Source organism: Leuciscus leuciscus (assembly GCF_965113295.1).
Source record: "Leuciscus leuciscus genome assembly, chromosome: 16".
In the NCBI taxonomy this organism is placed as follows: Eukaryota; Metazoa; Chordata; class Actinopteri; order Cypriniformes; family Leuciscidae; genus Leuciscus; species Leuciscus leuciscus.
Genome location: NC_138740.1, coordinates 34113557 through 34128333, shown reverse-complemented (window position 1 = coordinate 34128333; position 14777 = coordinate 34113557). Strand labels below are relative to the sequence as shown.

At 38.9% G+C, this 14777-nt stretch overlaps 1 protein-coding gene and 2 long non-coding RNA genes across 3 annotated transcripts in view; all 3 read left to right on the top strand.

Moving 5' to 3' along the window:
• Positions 1–14777, top strand: part of LOC309478145 (uncharacterized protein) — a 55571-nt gene that overhangs the window by 20094 nt on the left and 20700 nt on the right. The window lies entirely within an intron of this gene.
• On the top strand, positions 4025–5040 carry LOC309477479. The gene is made up of 4 exons (XR_014198654.1): positions 4025–4234; positions 4620–4671; positions 4860–4924; positions 5017–5040. It is a non-coding gene; the product is annotated as an uncharacterized lncRNA (long non-coding RNA).
• On the top strand, positions 5176–6533 carry LOC309477478. The gene is made up of 3 exons (XR_014198653.1): positions 5176–5262; positions 5453–5644; positions 5716–6533. It is a non-coding gene; the product is annotated as an uncharacterized lncRNA (long non-coding RNA).

Here is a 14777-nt window from a genome sequence, read left to right as displayed (position 1 = left end):
AATCTACGGTATCATGAGAGAAACCATTGCCCAAAGTCTTCTAAGTGAGCAAAGTTCACATTCACGTCCATGATTTATAAATATTGTACTTACAAATAATTTGACATTCAGATTGTTTTAATAGAGTGATTCAATCTAAGGGTTAAATTAGTAGTGAAGTGTGAACCTGGTGATAGTTTGATCAAGTGTTGCCCTTCTCTTTTCTCAACCGCTGTAACATGATTTATAATGATATGATTAAACTTTACTAAACTTTAAACACTTGTTTTGCAATAAAATATTTAAGTTTTTCAGGTGAACTGTGGTGAGATTCATTTTTTTCTGTTTTTGCTTAAAGAGGTCCTATAATGTCCCTTTTTACAAGATGTAATATCTCTGATGTACCAGAGTGTGTATGTGAAGGTCTAGCTCAAAATACCCAACAGATCCTTTTTTATACCATGTTAAAATGGTATACATGTTAAAAAGGGTGAAACGTTTTTGTGTGTGTCCCTTTAAATGCAAATGAGCTGCTGCTCCCGCAATGAAAGACCGAGAGCGCTGACACAACTGCCATCCGCTCACAACTCTTCGAGGCTGATTAATAATTGTTTGGATGTTTTGGAAAAAGATGGTAGGGGAAAACTGTCCGTCATTTTCCCGTTCAAAAAAAAAATTCCGTAAACACGGCGTCGTCTCAAGAAATCTGCGTACACACGAAACCACTGAAACCGACTCAAAACGATGTAGTATACATGCCAGACCAGTATGTGGCGCTGTAATTCTGCCACAGACATACACTAAAAACGGAGAAGAAGACTTGGAGCTCGCGCATAAACCTTGCGCGCTGTATACAACAATAATATTAGGCACAGTAGCTTCTTTTTTTCTTTTCTTTTTTCTTTTTTAATCAAGAACTTTGTTGAACAATATGAAAAACCATAAATGTAGTTGCTGTGACTTAACGGTGTCTGACTAGTTGACACTTGGTGTGATGACATCATCGTTTCACAAAATGTACGGATTGGCCGTACACACGAAAACGCAAGGGCGGCGTTTTCAGATTTATCCACCTTGGGACCCGGTTTAAAAAAATAGCGGTTTCAGTCTCCGAAAACGGCAGATCCGTGTGGACGAAACGCCAATACGATAAAAAATGTATACGTATACAGCGAAACGCGTCTCTGTGTGGACGGGCCCTCAGAGTTCATGGAGGTACCTTAAAGTGAACGAGAAGATGTCCGAAATAAGATCATCTACGTTTGCCAGCACCTTCTGCCAGATGCGAAAGACAAACTCCCGGATGTCGTGGGTTTGGGTTTTAGGTTATAAGAACGTTTCCATAACGTTCCCATTAAGTTATAAAAACTTTATTTCTGAATGTTCTAGGAACGTTCAAAGCGTCTTGTTTTTTAGACGTTGTATTAACGTTATTTCTTAGTTATAAGAACGTTATGCAAAACATTATCAGACCGTTAAATTATCTTGTTATATAAATGTTGTAATAACGTTCTTGCTTGGTTATAAGAACGTTATTCAAATGTTATTAGAACGTGCAATTCTCCCGTTATATAAACGTTGTATTAACGTTCTTGCTTGGTTATAAGAACGTTATTCAAACGTTCAATTATCCCGTTATATAAACGTTCTTACTTGGTTATAAGAATGTTATTCAAAACGTTATTCGAACGTTCAAATTCTCTTGTTATAGATTATGAAAAACGTTCTTAAAAACTTTTCATTCACTTCTCACGTTCTCAATGTTTTTTCATATAATGTATATAATATATGACGATCATTTTATGAAAGCACCTTAAACAGAAGAACCTAAAACATAAGAACCAAATAAGAACTTTCAGATTTTAAAATGAAGACAAAAATATCTAGAAAGATAAAATAAAAAAAAAAAATAAAAAACATTAATCATGTCTATAATATGTGTAATGTAGTCCACTTAAGGCAAGTTGAAGTGAACCCATAGTTTATTCCAATAAACCAATACAAACGAAACAGACTTGGGTTTAAGTGAAAATATGAAATGAACATGTACATAAACTTGGACTAAACATGGAACCACCAACAATGGTACAGGGAACAAAGCTAGACAATGGGAACACAAGGACTATTAACATGACCAAAAAAAACCAATGGCATTCACAAGGGGAGCATAGGATAACATGAGGAGCAAGGGAAGCACATGACAAACAGGACAAACTGATTAAACTTAAAAATAATGAAAATGAAACAAAGCTAAAACTAGACGTGACAATTTGAAAAAACATTTTAAATATCATCCATGTCAGCTTCTACTTCCGGCACATCGGACTGGACTGAATCCTGAGAGGGTCTCTGGAGATACTGCCGGGAGAAAAGAAGACAGTGTTGTATTAAAGTGTGGTGAGATTAGTATAAAAGCACTGGGATGCTGCACTTTCTCATACAGAAGAGCTCATTTGATTTTCTGACCATTTATAAACATCATTTGCTTTGGAATATTGGGAGAAAACATGATGACATGAGAGAGCTCAGAGTCAGATGCTACTAATTTTCTTTTGTTTGGACTTTGTATTGTTTCTATTTTAATGCACACAGTTTGAATTAAAACTGCACTCTACTGATGACCTTGCTAATCTTAAATTTAAGGCTGCCCCTGACTGAAGATTGTTCTTGGCGACTAGTAATTATTCATTTAAGCCATTAGTCGACTAATCACATTTTAAATGTATTTAGTTACTTAAATACTGGTGGAGGGGAGATATGTAAGCAATAAGGTACTCGAGGCTGAGCTGTATCGTGAATAAGTCACAGCTGAAGGGCGTTGTTAGGCATTGCCGTGACTTATTAGCGATACAGCACAGCCTCGAGTATCTTATTGCTTTTATTAAACGGTTACCGCACAATACAAATATTAAAGCCAAAAAATACAGCTCTGGAAAAATTAAGATACCACTGCAAAATTATCAATTTATCTGGTTTTACTATTTATAGGTATGTGTTTGGGTAAATTTAACATTTTTGTTTTATAAACTACTGACTACATGTCTCCCAAATAAAAATATTTTCATTTAGAGCATTTATTTGCAGAAAACGACAACTGGTCAAAATAACAAAAAAGATGCAGTGTTGTCAGACCTCGAATAATAGAAAGAAAATAAGTTCATATTCATTTTTAAACAGCACAATTCTAATGTTTTAACTAAGGAAGTGTTCAGAAATCAATATTTGGTGGAATAACCCTGATTTTCCATCACAGTTTTCATGTGTCTTGGCATGCTCTCCACCAGTCTTTCACATTGATTTTGGGTGACTTTATGCCACTCCTGGTGCAAAAATTCAAGCAGCTTGGCTTTGTTTGATAGCTTGTGACCATCCGTCTTCCTCTTGATCACATTCCAGAGGTTTTCAATGGGGTTCAGGTCTGGAGATTGGGCTGGCCATGACAGGGTCTTGATCTGGTGGTCCTCCATCCACACCTTGATTGACCGTCCTTAGCTGTGTGGCATGGAGCATTGTCCTGCTGGAAAACCAATCCTCAAGGTTGGGCAACATTGTCAGAGCAGAAGGAAGCAAGTTTTGTTTCAGGACAACCTTGTATGTGGCTTGATTCTTGCGTCCTTCACAACAAAGACAAATCTGTCAGGATGTGGTGCGGGCTGAAGAAGGCGAAGAGGCAAAAGGCTCCAAGACAAACTTTTACTCACTGTTAGACTTTTCTGTAATTTCTACAGTTATTTACTTTAAATCCCCCAGTATTATACTGCTATTTCTCTTTACAGTAAATAACTGTGATTCCAATTGCATCATGGGAATTTTCTGTGACGTCTAACACCACATACAGAGACTTACTGTATTTTTTAAATTAGCTGTATACTACTGTATTTGACGTAACTGCCTCTCTGGCTGGCACCATTCCACCGTGCTTTTTATTTCCTAATGTTTGCCTTACACCACGTGTCTACAACGCTATAATAGCCAGAGGCTGTCTATATTGGACACATTGAAGCGACCGGACCTTTAAATGCAAACCTGTTTATCCCTTGTAAGAACTAGTGCGAGCGCTTGGACTCGTATCGGACTACGTCTGAAATATAACGGCCGCGGCGCATCACTACACTGTCTGGGATTTGTCGTGTCGCGTCAGACAGACATCCAGTGTAGGTAATGGGGTCTGTCTTTTGTTGGATCGCGACGTTCGTGTCTGGCCCGGGGAAGAGACGGAATTCACTTCACCGAGAGAGAGAGATCAGCAAGCAAGGTAAAAAAAACAAAACAAAAAAAAACATTCTGTGTATGTTGACAGGATTGTGCCCAGTTTAATGTATGTTATAACGTTAACGTTAGCCTAACGTTACTCGTCGTCAACATGGCGGTAACGAACTTTACCATGGTAAACTGAGCTAACGTTTCATTTTACACACTTTGTTAGATTATTGAATTGTCGAGTTAAAATATGCCAACGAGCAACGCGTTTACATTAACAATAAATGTGAATAAACTAATGTGAAATTCTGTTTATATCTTAATGTTGGCCTACTGATGAGAACCTTTATAGTTTTAGCATTAGTTTGCAAACTATACCATATTATAGTTTTTTTTTTTTTTATGGAATTTAATATTTACTTCCATTTTTGTGTTTAAAGGCAACTGCAACAAAGCGCCAATTCGCGCCAGTGACTTAGCAAGATTCCAGAGGTAGGCCAGCCCATTTGTGATATATTTTGAGAAGTTTGCTGAAATGATTAGCATACACTATGTGAAAATTGCTTTTGAGCCACTGGTGCAGACTAGGTAGCTAACAATATCTTATAAAATCTCTATAAAATTGGCTAACTTTATATCAAATAAGTGACCTTTGCATTATGTCTAACTTTATTACACAGCAAATGAACCAATCAGAAGATGGACCATTGTCTTTGTTCAGTCTCACCAGATTAAATGTATCCAGGTAAGCACTGCAGTGAAACTCTCACTAAGACCAAATCTAGCATTCTAAACAACTTAAGTTTATATTTTTGCATTATTTTTATATTTTATTAGCCAGCGACTCTACCATTGCAGTTCCACCTGACTAGGAAGGTCCTAATATCAGCGCACAGGTGGGTTAACTACTGTAGGAAGGAGAACGATCATCACACAGTGATTTCTTGCATGTATCTTACTGTGTATTTGTCTCAAACAGGAACCCCTCCACTGCAGACAAGCTGAAATGGGCTAAAATCATCTATTTCAGTCGTTCAACTTCTTTCTATGCATCTCAGCATTTTTGGACAGAATTTAGGATTTGTAAGTATTAAAATTTAATCTGGCATAATTTAATTTAGTTCTTTTGTATGCTATTTATTGACAAAAGCTGTTTACAAATATATATTCTTAAGTTTTTGTGAAAATAATAATAAAAATTAACAAAAAAGGAGGTTAAAAATAATGTGACACTAATATTCTCTCTCTCTCTCTCTCTCTCTCTCTCATATAGTTTTGGAACCGGGATCTCCTCTGAAGGACTGAGTACATTTGTGGAACCGGGATCTCCTCTGAAGGACTGAGTACATTAGTGTTTGTGGACACGCATGCAGACCAGGGAACACTCTGATGTTGTCAATCAAGTTCTGAACAGGAACCAATCTTTGGAGAAGTTCATTTATTCACAAAGGTGGACAAAAACATTGTGTTGGCTTTTTAAAGATTATTTTGATGATGACTTTTACTCCTATGCTGTAGAAAAGATGGAGTAGACAGTCAGACATTGATAATAATAATAAATGTTTCTTGAGCATCAAAGAGACTTCTTTCAAAAACATTACGCCACTTAAATACTTCTTTTGGCCACCAGTGTACATGAATCCAACACATTTTTGGAAATAAGTGAAATTATTTTTAAGGTGGGGTTATGTGTCTTGTATTGTGAAAAGAACTGTGTTTTGTCCTGTGTTGGACATTTCCTTTTTGAATGCTTAAAAATGTATTTATATTCTGCAGTTTTATGAATGTAATGGTTGATATTTCATTATAATACTTGTATAAGCTAAACAACCAATGACTCTACATTCATTTAGTTAAATGCTAATGTTTTGTTTATGATTTTATGTATGTTTTCAAAAATGTTTGCAGTGAAGGACAGCACATAATGTGTTAATTTAACACGTTTACACATCTTTGTGCTAACCTCTCTGACATATTTACTTTGTTAAAATCATTAACACAATGAATGAGTTAAAATTAACACAAAAAATGTTGTCTCTAAACTTACCCATTAATGTGTAAAAATTTCACACATCATTTCCAGCATTGGCATGTTTATTTTGTGATATATATGAAATGTTTTAAATAAAAAAATTGTATTTTGTGATAACTTTGTCTAATTGGTTTGTATGAAAGTAGTACTTATGTAGGATAAAAATAAAATTAATCATATATCAAAATTATCAAATCTAATTTATATTTAGTACAAATAAAAATAATTACAGTAGTGTACTGATTAGCTTAGTTTTTACAGTAATGCACTGTACTGATTAGCTTCGTTTTTACAGTAATGCACTGTATTACACAAAACTGAAATACGGTTTGGTACTGTAACTCTTAATTACAGTAACTTACTGGCAACAGTGTTGCCAGTAAGTTACTGTAAAAAACCCTTGAAAAGTCTAACAGTGCTTATAATAAATTTCCAAACAGGTACAGACAGGCAGGATGCACACACGCTAACTTAATAAGACTAAGACTATGATTATGACTATGACTATGACTAAGAACAGAAAAAGACTGACTGAACTGAAGGAACTTAAATACACTGATGAACACTGATTAACTGAACACAGGTGATATAACTGAACTAATGATGACAGTGAAGAAGACACGTGACATGATGACAGGAAGACAAGTCCAATGAAAAAACAAACTAAACAGAACACAACAGTGACAAAATCTGCCCGATTGCAGCCTTGCTGAAGCATCATCAATGTTCAGCTTTGTCCAACACATGGTCATCTAATGGTTAGACGGAGACCTGGAGAGGCCTACAAGCCACAGTGTCTCGCACCCACTGTGGAATTTGGTGGAGGATCGGTGATGATCTGGGGAGCTTCAGCAAGGCTAGAATTGGGCAGGTTTATATTTAATTTATATATTTTATAATGTAATAATGTCACAGTTAATCTCCAAATTCATGTAGAGACAACATAAAGACAGTATATTTGTTTAATGGCATATTTTTATGAATGAAGGTCAGTATCACTGATATTGATGTCTAGATGAAGAAAATGTTCCCCCAATTTTAAACATTGATTATAGCCATTTAACGTTATACTGTAATTAAAAAGCTATCAACTTTTTAACATTTATTATGCTTCAAAAAATATATCAACATTAAATTTAAGTGAACTTCCAACAATCCTCACATAAACCCATAATAAATGTCATATTTACCTGTGCCCTTACTGTGTAACATATACAGATCAATATACAGAAATTGAATAAAGTTATTCAACAGTCTGCACAGCATAAACTATAGATTAAATATAGACTAATCCTTATTAAAGCTACAATTTATTTGCAAATAATAGCCATTTCCTGTAGCCTAATATTTTTTTTTACATTTTGCTTTTGAATAAATATAAATGATTATAAAATCAATAGATTAAAAAAGCAACTTTGTCAAGGTAAAGTATGAAGTGCTATGAAGTAAAACGCTTTGTTTCCACACGAAAGTGTGAAAAATGAGTGTCTAATTGAATTTGGCTGAGGATGAACATTGAGGGACTTTTTTATGTTATCTTACATTTGAATAACTAAATTAATTCTAGGCCTGACTATTTAAGGGACTATATTCTGATTTTAAACTAAGTATAACACTATTGATATTGTTAAAGCCACTTCTTCAAGACACTGAAGATTCATACCCAGGGGTGGATCTAGAAGATTATTTATAGAGTAAAGGAGTGCATAGTTTTTGGGGACTTAATGGCCTGTGTAATACATTTTGGAGAACAATCGATTATGCTCCCCAGATTAAACTCCCCAGAGATAGTATATATTAAAAACTGCATGCATGCATTGAATGTAATGGATGAAGATGAGACAGAAATAAGAAATGTTGATGTCACAGACAAAGTTGATATTTTTATGGACGATCTTATAGTTGAACACCTCCAGAGGGACAACGCAAAAAGAGCTCGCAAGACGGAGAAGAAGGAGAGAAAGGCGCTGGCGAAGGTCTTCCACTAAGGCTCAACTCCCTCGTGCTCAACAGTTAATAAAGATTATCAGACAAGCTGAACGATTGAATAGGAAGAGGCAAAGTTTTTGGGGACTTATGGCCTTACATACATAGTTGTGTTCACAAACATTGCATTACCACAAAGTAACCATCTATACTATACTGTTTAAAATAAAAAATAAAATACATTTTCAATATCCATGGCTCCAAGTTAAGACACTCTAAATGAAAAACATCAACAGATTATAAATATTTCTGATCTTGTATTACTTAAGATGATGATCAGTTTTATAGTTGTATAGATAGATAGATATTTATACCAAACATTTTATAACACATCTCTCCATGATATGAGACTTTCTATATTATTCTCAATTAAAAAAAAAAAAATGGAGCTTTGCAGCGTCTCGGACATGACGCTCGTTCTAAAAACATTTAAATTACGTTCAACTTTTGACATTGCGTTTTTTCCTCTTCACTGACGTTTTTAACATGAGAATGGCTCTTAACTGATTAAAAAATGAATAAACTGTGCATGTTTATATCAGTGTTGTAATTGTTTAAGCAGACAGATTTCCTTGAACATTACATTTACATTTACATTTACATTTAAGTCAAGTCAAGTCAAGTCAAGTTTATTTGTATAGCGCTTTTCACAATACAGATTGCATCAAAGCAGCTTCACAGTATTAAATTAAAATAATACAACAAAGTTTGTTTCAATAGGAATTTATTGATTGATAAAATTAAATTAAATATCCCCAAAATATCCCCAACTGAGCAAGCCAAAGGCAACAGTGGCAAGGAACCGAAAAACTCCATCAAGTGACCTAATGGTGTCCTAAAACTCCATCAGGTGACCTAATGGAGAAAAAAAAAACCTTGGGAGAACCCAGGCTCAGTCGGGGGCCAGTTCTCCTCTGGCATTTATGAGCTAGAGGCCGGATTGTAGTTTGAACTGTAGGATTATATGAATGCCTGGCTGAAGAGATGCGACTTTAATCTAGTTTTAAACTGAGAGAGCGAGTCTGAGCAACGAACAGTATCAGGAAGACTATTCCAGAGTTTTGGAGCCAAATGTGAAAATGCTCTCCCTCCTTTGGTGGTTCTGGATATCCTAGGTATGACCAAAAGCCTTGAATTTAGTGATCTCAAAGAGCGCGATGGATTATAGGGCGATAGAAGATCCGTTAAATAGACTGGAGCTAAGCCGTTTAGGGCTTTATAAGTCAGTAGCAATACCTTGTAATTAATACGGAACTTTATAGGTAACCAATGCAGTGATGATAAAATCGGTGTTATATGATCATATTTTCTTGATCTCGTAAGAACTCTAGCGGCGGCATTTTGGACTAACTGTAGCTTGTTTATTGAAGATGCAGGACAACCAGCTATTAGTCATTTAGCAGACGCCTTTGTCCAAAGCGACTTACAAATTAGGACAAAATTCAGCGAGTCATCATAAAGAGGCAAAAGCAACAACAACGCAAGAAGTGCTCAAAATACGAAGTTCAGGTATTATTCAGAGTAGCATAAGCCTGATAAGTGATGTTTCAAAGGGAAAGGAATTTTTTTTTTTTTTTTTTTTTCTATAAGGTTAAGTGCTCACGGAAGAGATTGGTTTTCAGCTGTCTTTTGAATGTTGTCAGGGATTCTGCATTCCGGATGAGGGTGGGGAGAGCGTTCCACCAGCATGGAACTGTGAATGAGAATGTTCTGGAAAGTGATTTTGTGGCTTTCTGTGATGGAACCACGAGACGTCGCTCGTTGACCGATCGTAGGTGTCTGGTAGGGATGTAGACTCGTAGGAGTGAGTGAAAGTAGGAGGGAGCTGAGCCTGTGATAGTTCTGTAAGCAGGCGTCAGTGCCTTGAACTTGATGCGAGCAGCGAGAGGTAGCCAGTGCAGAGAGATGAACAGAGGAGTGACGTGGGCCCTCTTGGGCTCGTTGAAGACAAGACGAGCTGCATCATTCTGGATCATCTGTAGGGGTTTGGTTGCACATGCAGGAAGTCCAGCCAGAAGAGCATTGCAGTAGTCAAGCCTAGAGATGGCCAGGGCCTGGACGATAAGTTGTGTTGCATGCTCAGTTAGGAAAGGCCTGATTTTCCTGATGTTGTGCAGTGCAAACCTGCATGATCGAGCTGTCTTTGAAATGTGATCTGTGAAGGTCAGCTGGTCATCAAACGTTACTCCAAGATTTCTGACCGATCTTGATGGGGTGATTAATGATGACTCTAGCTGGATGGTGAAGTCGTGCTGTAGAGACGGATTGGCAGGGAGGACGAGAAGCTCAGTCTTTGCCAGGTTGAGCTGCAGGTGATGTTCCTTCATCCATGTGGAGATGTCCGCCAGACAGCTTGAGACCCATGCAGCTACTGTGGGATCATCTGGTTGAAAGGAGAGGAAGAGCTGCGTGTCATCAGCATAGCAGTGGTAGGAAAAACCGTGTGCCTGTATGATGTGTCCCAGTGATGTGGTGTAGATGGAGAAGAGGAGGGGACCAAGAACTGAACCCTGGGGAACACCTGTGGTCAGCTGATGTGCTCTGGATACCTCACCTCTCCATGCGACCTTGAAGGACCTACCTGTGAGATAGGACTCAAACCAGTGGAGTGAAGTTCCTGTGATGCCCAGTGATGAGAGGGTGGACATAAGGATCTGATGATTCACCGTGTCGAAGGCAGCAGACAGATCCAGGAGAATGAGGACTGAAGATTTGGAAGCAGCTTTTGCGATCCGTAGGGCTTCTGTGACTGACAGTAATGCAGTCTCAGTTGAATGTCCTTTCTTGAAGCCAGATTGGTTGACATCCAGCTGGTTGTTTAGAGACAAGAAGGATGTTAGTTGGTTGAAGACAGCTCTTTCAAGTGTCTTCGCAATGAATGGTAGGAGAGAGATAGGTCTGTAATTCTCTACAAATGATGTGTTTAGCGTAGGGTGACTGGAGAGGAGAAGTGTAGATACTTCTTCCTCGGTTAGCGAAGAAAAGGAGGACAGAGGGGTATTGGCTGTGGAAGGGGTCGGTCTGGGTTCCTGTGTGTGTGGAGCTGAGAACTGACTGCTGATAGCTGTTGTTTTGTTGGTGAAGAAGTGCGCAAAATCGTCAGCAGTTAAGGAGGAGGCGGGTGGTGGTGGAGGTGGACAGAGGAGAGAGTTGAATGTCTTGAAGAGTAATCGTGTGTTGGAGGAGCTGTTGATCTTGTTGTGGAAGTATGAAGATTTTGCAGCATGAACATCAACAGAAAAGGAGGAGAGGAGAGATTGATACATACTCAGGTCAGATGCGTCTTTTGATTTGTGCCATTTCCTCTCCGCTGCCCTGAGTTCGGTCCGGTGTTCCCGAAGAACCTCAGATAACCAGGGGTTAGAGGGAGTAGCGCGTGCTGGCCTGGAGGAGAGAGGGCAGATAATGTCTAGAGAAGAGATTAGAGTGGAGCATAAGGTGTCCGTTGCGGTATTCACATCCAGAGATGAGAATTGTGAGGGTGGGGGAAGAGAGGATGATACGGCAGAGGAAAGATGGGAGGGGGAAAGTGAGCGCAGGTTTCGTCTGAAAGTGACTGGTGGTGGGGGTGGTGGTGCAGGGGTAGAGAGTTGTAGACTGAAAGTAATGAGGAAATGATCTGAAACGTGGAGAGGTGTCACCAGGATGTTTTCTGTGGTGCAGTTGCGTGTGTAAACCAGGTCCAGTTGGTTGCCTGATTTGTGAGTACCTGTGGTGATGAGTCGTTTGAGATCGAAAGAGGCTAGGAGAGAGGTGAAGTCTGTTGCATGTGGCTTTTTGAGATGAATGTTGAAGTCACCGAAGACTAGTAGTGGGGTGCTGTCCTCAGGGAAAGTGGACAGCAGCACATCCAGCTCATCTACAAAGTTACCCAGCTGACCTGGGGGGCGATAAATGACTACAATATGGATTTTAATGGGAGTTGTAAGTGTAATAGCATGATATTCAAATGAGTTGTTGTTGCATAGAGAAGAGAGCGTGGAGTATTTGCAATTGTTAGAAACGAGAAGCCCTGTACCCCCACCTCTCCCAGACTGGCGAGGGGAGTGGGAGAAGGAGAAATTGCTAGAGAGAGCAGCAGGGGTTGCTGAGTCTTCTGGACGAATCCAGGTCTCAGTCAGGCCCAAGATACTAAGAGTAGAATGAGATGCAAAGGCTGGAATGAAGTCAGCTTTATTGACTGCTGACTGACAATTCCATAGACCCACGGAAAGAGAGAGAGGAGTATGTGAGGATGGGACGCAGATTGGCAATATTGCGCTGTCTATTGCGCGTGATGAAAGGACGTTCCCGAGAGATAACATTAAGTTTAACAACATTAATAATAAGCCAAAGAGGGCAAGGTTTTAACTGAACTGTCCTTAGGTTCAAAAACAGATAATAGCCTACTATGTGTGCCAAAAATAAACTTTACAACATTTTCTAAATATGCAGCTGTAAATTATGCAACAGTCTTTAGTGAAAGAAATAACTGTAGTTATAGGTGCATCTCATCTAAATGGCAAACTATTCCTTTGTCTCTATTTTTTACAAATTCCCACATCAACCCTTAATTCACTTAAAGCTGAATAATTGAGAGTGATTGTAAGTGTGATGATCATCTGCTAAATGAGCAACAACGACTAGACTCAGTAGACTCAGTAGGAAACTTTGTGCTAAATAAGGAAAGAAAGATGTTTCTCATTTTTCCTTTTTAAATTTAATTTAATATGTTTATTTTAGACCTGATGGAAGTGAATGAAGACAAACACCATTATTTCACAAATGAAGATGGAAATGCAGTCGTTTCAAAGACTGAAGAGAATTTCACACAAAAACAAGCTGGGAAATCTGGAGTCAAAGGATCTTTCACCTGCTCTGAGTGTGGAAAGAGTTTCAAATATGAATCACAACTTAAGAGACACATGAGAATTCACAATGGAGAAAAAACATTCAGATGCTCTCAGTGTGGAAAGAGTTTCACTCAGCAAAGCTCTCTCAATGATCATCTGCTCCGTCACTCTGGAGTGAGATCATTCAGCTGTGATCATTGTGATAAAACATTTGTTGTGGAATCAAACTTAAGACAACACCTTAGAGTTCATACTGGTGTGAAGCCTCATGTTTGTTCGTTTTGTGGAAAGAGTTTTTCACTACAGAAGTATTTAAAAGCTCATGAGAGATTTCATGCTGGTATGAGACCTTATGTGTGCTCTGACTGTGGGAAGACCTTCACTATATCCAGTGACTTAATAAGACACCAGAGAACTCATACTGGAGAGAAACCGTACAAGTGCTCACACTGTGGAAAGAGTTTCTCTCGGTCAGGAAACCTGAAAGATCATGAGAGAGTTCATACTGGTGAGAAACCTTATATGTGCTTTGACTGTGGGAAGACCTTCACTACACCAGGCCGCTTAAAAATACACCAGATACGTCATACTGGTGTGAGACCTTATGTGTGCTTTGACTGTGGGAAGAGCTTCACCTTATCCAGTGCCTTAAAAATACACCATGCAGAGACTTCATACTGGAGAGAAACCGTACAAGTGCTCTTCATGTGGGAAGAGTTTCACCCAATCATCTAATCTACGGTATCATGAGAGAAAGCATTGCCCGAAGTCGTCTAAGTGAGCAAAGTTCACATTCACGTCCATGATTTACAAATTTTGTAATTACAAATAGATTGACATTCAGATTGTTTTAATAGAGTGATTAAATCTAAGGGTAAAATGAGTAGTTAAACAACCAGCTGGATGTCAACCAATCTGGCTTCAAGAAAGGACATTCAACTGAGACTGCATTACTGTCAGTCACAGAAGCCCTACGGATCGCAAAAGCTGCTTCCAAATCATCAGTCCTCATTCTCCTGGATCTGTCTGCTGCCTTCGACACGGTGAATCATCAGATCCTTCTGTCCACCCTCTCATCACTGGGCATCACAGGAACTTCACTCCACTGGTTTGAGTCCTATCTCACAGGTAGGTCCTTCAAGGTCGCATGGAGAGGTGAGGTATCCAGAGCACATCAGCTGACCACAGGTGTTCCCCAGGGTTCAGTTCTTGGTCCCCTCCTCTTCTCCATTTACACCACATCACTGGGACACATCATACAGGCACGCGGTTTTCCTACCACTGCTATGCTGATGACACACAGCTCTTCCTCTCCTTTCAACCAGATGATCCCACAGTAGCTGCACGGGTCTCAAGCTGTCTGGCGGACATCTCCACATGGATGAAGGAACATCACCTGCAGCTCAACCTGGCAAAGACTGAGCTTCTCGTCCTCCCCTGCCAATCCATCTCTACAGCACGACTTCACCATCCAGCTAGAGTCATCATTAATCACCCCATCAAGATCGGTCAGAAATCTTGGAGTAACGTTTGATGACCAGCTGACCTTCACAGATCACATTTCAAAGACAGCTCGATCATGCAGGTTTGCACTGCACAACATCAGGAAGATCAGGCCTTTCCTAACTGAGCATGCAACACAACTTATCGTCCAGGCCCTGGTCATCTCTAGTAGGCCGCTGTACGTGAGCTGTATCGTTCAGTTTCGTTCCACCAAGTGGGGCACTAATTTTTCTTTTGCTCAATAT